The sequence below is a fragment of the Phaethon lepturus genome, unplaced genomic scaffold (genome assembly GCF_000687285.1).
Source record: "Phaethon lepturus isolate BGI_N335 unplaced genomic scaffold, ASM68728v1 scaffold31402, whole genome shotgun sequence".
NCBI lineage: Eukaryota > Metazoa > Chordata > Aves > Phaethontiformes > Phaethontidae > Phaethon > Phaethon lepturus.
Genome location: NW_010521738.1, coordinates 2,599 through 7,927, shown reverse-complemented (window position 1 = coordinate 7,927; position 5,329 = coordinate 2,599). Strand labels below are relative to the sequence as shown.

At 53.3% G+C, this 5,329-nt stretch overlaps 1 pseudogene across 1 annotated transcript; it reads left to right on the top strand.

The window, feature by feature from the left end:
- Nucleotides 1-65: 65 nt before the first annotated feature.
- On the top strand, nt 66-1,224 carry LOC104616568 (annotated as a pseudogene). The gene is made up of 3 exons (XR_737989.1): nt 66-190; nt 247-426; nt 524-1,224. The product of XR_737989.1 is annotated as a histone H3.3-like (transcript).
- Nucleotides 1,225-5,329: the final 4,105 nt, after the last annotated feature.

The window sequence follows — 5,329 nt, the reverse complement described above, 5'->3', positions numbered from 1 at the left end:
CGTGGGGATGGGGAGAGCCGGACCCCGTGTCACGCGTGCCTGCCCCCGTAGGGAAGTGAAGAAAAATGGCCCGTACTAAGCAGACCGCCCGCAAGTCTACGGGGGGGAAGGCTCCGCGCAAGCAGCTGGCTACCAAGGCGGCCCGGAAAAGCGCCCCCTCTACCGGCGGCGTCAAGAAGCCTCACCGCTACGGCGTGGCTGCAGCCCCTGCCCCGGCTCACCCGCTCCCTTCCTCCCTCCTCCACCCAGGCCGGGTACCGTTGCCCTCCGTGAGATCCGCCGCTACCAGAAATCCACGGAGCTGCTGATTCGCAAGCTGCCATTCCAGCGGCTGGGCCGGGGGAACGCACTCGGCTGGTCAGGGAAATCGCCCAGGACTTCAAAACAGACTTGAGGTTCCAGAGTGCAGCCATCGGTGCGCTGCAGGTATTGCGAAGCGGCCTGCTGGGCCTCGGCGCTCGCGGCGCTGAGTGTGCTTTGCTGAGGGTTTCTAACGACATTTCTTCTTGTGCTCTTGAAACAGGAGGCCAGCGAAGCATATCTGGTGGGTCTGTTTGAAGATACAAACCTGTGTGCCATCCATGCCAAGAGAGTTACCATCATGCCCAAAGATATCCAGTTGGCTCGCAGGATACGGGGGGAGAGGGCTTAAGTGAAGGCTGTTTTTATGGTGTTTTGTAGTAAATTCTGTAAAATACTTTGGTTTTAATTTGTGACTTTTTTGTAAGAAATTGTTTATAATATGTTGCATTTGTACTTAAGTCATTCCATCTTTCACTCAGGATGAATGCTAAAAGTGACTGTTCACATAAACCTCAGTGATGTGAGCCTTGTTGCTCAGGAGTGACAAGTTGCTAATATGCAGAAGGGATGGGTGATCTTTCTTGCTTCTCATGCATGTTTCTGTATGTTAATGACTTGTTGGGTAGCTAAACTTGTAAGGTACTAGAATTGATATAAATGTGTACAGGGTCCTTTTGCAATAAAAACTGGTTATGACTTGATCCAAGTGTTTAACAATTGGGGCTGTTAGTCTGACCATACATCACTGTGATCAAATGTGGACTTTTTCAGAGGGTGAAACTACAAGTCTTAACCACAGTGTAACTTACAGTTTCCTAAAAACGTAAACCTGGCAGCTATAGAATACACTATGTGCATTTATAATAGCTATTTTATATATTGTAGTGTCAACATTTTTAAATTAAATGTTTTACATTCACATGTGAGGAGTCTTTGTCATTTGGTTTGTATGGGCTTGAAGAAGCTTCCTTGTCCTGGCTCCACCAGCAGTAGTTGCCTGTAATCCTGAGCTACTGCTGTGGCAACTTGAGTTTTGTCTGGCAACAGAATGGAGAACCTGTCCTGGCTCCCCTTGCAGGTTTTTAGAGGCTTTCTGTGGCCTGAGTCATGGCCACAGAGCTGAGCCCAGAGCCTGACTGACAGGCTTAGGCCAGGCAGCAGCTTTCTGGGGGGTGCTTTTAGGGTGGGGTTTGCTTTTTTAAGCTTATCAGTGTCAGCTGTTGAGGCAAAACTCCAGAACTAAGCTTTTTTTTTCTCCTTTCTAGTAGATGCAAGGGCAGTTCATGGGACTGGAAGTGAAGCCAGCAGCCTGGTCCCTGAGCAGTGTTGCTCCTGAGGCATGTGGCTGCAGCCTGCCCATTTCTGTGGGATCTGGCTGCATGACTGAGTCCTGGTTAACAACAGCAGCTGGTGCTCGCAGCACAGGGTGGTGTGCGAGTGGGACAGCTAATGACGCAACTGGAGAGCGTACATGCTGTGAAGCAAGCTGGAATGGGGGCTCAGTGAGATTCCCATTTCCTACCTAAGCTTAAAGGGGATGATACTCAAACCTTCACTTCAGGCTCTCTGCTAAGACAGGGCTGGTTTTCTCAGCATACAGTGTTTAACTTGTTTAGGTTGTGGTCCGAGGAAAGCTGCTCAGACTGCATCTGAAATGGGGGTAATTAACATCTAAATTGCAAGGCTGGTGCTCAGCTCTTAAAGAACAGGCTGCACAAGTAAGATTAGTAGAAAAGTAGCACAAGGGAAGTAGTTGAGCTAGCCCATCTTGATTTATTTCCATGAAATTGAAAAGTGCTGTGGCAGAAGTGGCATTTCAGGAGGAAGAATGGCAACGGTTCACACCAGAGAGCAGGCAGTAAGTCACCACCGGCCATCTGAAGACAGAGCGTGTTTACAGCCCTTCCTTCCACAAGGATGGCCTGAAAGTGGTTTGAAAACCATCCTGACTGTGGCTCCAGGGTCGGCACGGCTTGGGGTGCTGCCGGACGGCTGCGTCGCAGGCAAAGGCTGGGCCACCGGTGCCCGGGGCAGCGTGGGGCTGGAGCCAGGGCTCTCCCTTATCAGACAGACCATTCTGTGTGCTTGAATCCTGCAGCTGGAGGAACAGGCACTCCTTACCCTGCACTCTTACACAACTTCAGCACCCTCTCCTATGCCACTCAGCTGTGCTTGGAACAAACTCAGCCTCTGGTTAATACCATTATCATATCTGCTACCAAGCTGATAAAAATATCTTCTAAAATGATCTGCGATCAGGTTTTAAACAAGTATTTTCCTCACTGCTAAATAGGGAAAAATATTTCCTTGCATCTAAACTGTAAACTTAATTGCTTTAAAGGCCTGGATCGAAATTAAGCACTGTCTCAAACTTGACGCTGAGTGATCTCAGGTAGATAGCCTGGGGGGCACAGCCTGCCGAGGGGACATCTGGCAGGGACATCCCCACAAGAAACCTGAGGGTCCTCGGGGACCCAGGGGCTGTGTAATTTGGGAAGCACCACGCAGCTTGTATTTAGGCAGGTTATAAATAAGAATTGCAAGTGATGGGATTTATGAATGCTTGATTTGCTGCTAAGCTGCAGTAGCAGGCTGGGCTCCTGCAGGAAAAGTATGTTTTAAAATAACATCCCTCGAAAACAATGTTTCCTCCAAGTTCCTAGTGGAAACAATGAACCATCTGGGTATGCCTAGAAGCTGTTTCTTAAAATAAAATCATTGTCTAGCAGTTCTTAAAAAAACCTAAAAACCAAAAATCCAAACACACAACACAAAAACCAAACCCACCAGAAAACTGTATCGAAGTATCTATTCATCTTAGTAACCTCAACAAAGAGAAATTAAGTTAAATCTTGCATGTGGTGGACCAGAACAGCAATTCCTGGTATTCCACGATCTCACTGTGACGATAGCTGAGGACATAAACCGTTCCCTTACCAATTCTCTTGATAATTTCCTCGCATTCTTGCTCAGAACTCGATGCGAACACCAGGCAGTCGAACGTGCTCCCGTCAGGGCTCTCCGGGGAAGCGCTAAAAATGGAAACACGTACATTAGCTGGCAGAGGAGCGCGGCTCTGAAAGCCCAGCCCTGGCTTGTAACCGCACCAGAGACCCCGCGGCTGCTCTGGACGCCGCTTGGTTACTTTCCAAAGACCCGCGTCCCTCTATATCCCCCCTCGCCAGGCCCACAGGCAACGCTTACGCCACGCAGAAGGCGAATAAATTGCTGCTGTCCACGCGGCGTCCCACACAGGAGATGGTGGGGTAGGGGTAGCGGCACAGGAGCTGCGCAGGGGACAGGAGGGGACGGTGCCAGGGGCCACGGGCAGTCCCTGTCGTCCCCGTTCCTGGTTTAGACTGGCAGCCTCGGGAGTTAGCTGGACCTTGGGTGTTGCTCGCTTACCTTGGAGGAAGTCTTCTCCTGTACGACGACTTCTGCTTCCTTCACATCAAACAAAACCTCCTGAATAGGGGATGGAAGGGGAAGAAGCCCTGATCATCACAGCGTCTCAGCTCTATTTTTAATAGATACTTACAAGAGAGACATTATTCAAAAGCAGAGGTGCCAAAGCACAGTCAAGCACAGCTTTTTCAAGGAGTTTTCTCTGTGCTGCCCTTTTTTCACCACCCAGTGCTCTCACACTTGAATCTTTTCACAAACAACTCCCCAAACCTACCCTGGCTGCAGAGATGCTTCTAACCAGAAAAAAACCCCACAGGGGTGGGGGGTGTCAAATACTCAGCCAGGCCAAGTGAACCTGGAGCCAGCAGGAAAAAATATCCCTGGGCAGAGACCATATTTCCCAAGCCCTTCCCGGGATGCCCGCAGCCCCGCTGCTCACCCGTGCTGCCGAGTGCCTCTCCAGCACGGCGGGGATGGCCCGGTCCAGCACCTCTTTGCCACCGTACTGAAACGGAGCGGGAAGGAGGAATAACCCACAGGCACGTGAAAAGAAACTCAGAAGAGACAATTTACCCCGGGCACATCTCTGCCCCATCGCCTCACCTTCCCAACGCCGGTCTGGCCCAGGTACCTCAGGCTGTAGAGCAGCCTGGGGAGAAAAGGGCTCGGGAGGATCAGAGCAAAGGCCACGGGGGCAGCTTTGGCCCCACAGCCTTGAGCAGAGACCAGGGATAGCATGGGCACGGGGCTGCCCCGATGCTGGGACCCCCCGTCCAGCCCAGGGGCTCCCCATGGCACTGGACCTACCTGCCCCCCTGCAGCCTCCGTGGGTCCCCCTCGCCCCTGCGCCGGGGGCCGCGCTGGAGCTGGAAGCGGGGCTCCTTCTCCTTCAGGACCTTCAGGTAGGGCAACAGCGGCTCGTAGACCCCCTCGTTGTGCCACCGCCACCGCAGCAGGCGGAGGCTGAGTGGTTGTCCCTTCAGCTTCTGCAGCACGGCCCCAGCCTGGAGGGAGGGCGAGGGAAGCAGCGGGGAGGATGGGGGACAGGAGGGGGGACATACGCCAGCCCTCCGTGCCCACCCACCTGCCCACTGTAGGCGTTTCTCAGCGAGCAGCCGTTGATCTCGTCGAGGATGTCGCCGGCCAGCACCACCTCGTCCACCTCCGCCTGGCTCTCGGGGAGCACCTCCGTGACAAAGACGCGGCCGTCCACATACCTGGGGGCGCGGCCGAGGCCCGGCTCAGCCCCGAGGACCCGGCACGCCCAGCCCTTGCACACCATCAGCAATGTTTCACGAATACACAGAGGCAGGGACAAGCCACCCCACGGGCAGCAGGTACCGACAAGGCTGAGCCGATGGGGAGAAAAGCACCCGAGACAGCCCCAACGCTCTCAACGGGGTATTTATGTCCCCTTTTTGGGGGGTTTTGAGTGCCATGGTGTCCAGATCTCACTGGAGAGCAGGAAAAGAGGATCAAGGGCTCCTACCTGAGCACCATCCCCAGCGCTCGGCATGGGACCGTCTCATAAGTGATGCACACCTGGAAGAGAGTGGCCGGTGACAGTGGCCCTGGTGGTGGCCACAGGACACCCAAGGAACACGAGAGGATGAGGGGGAGG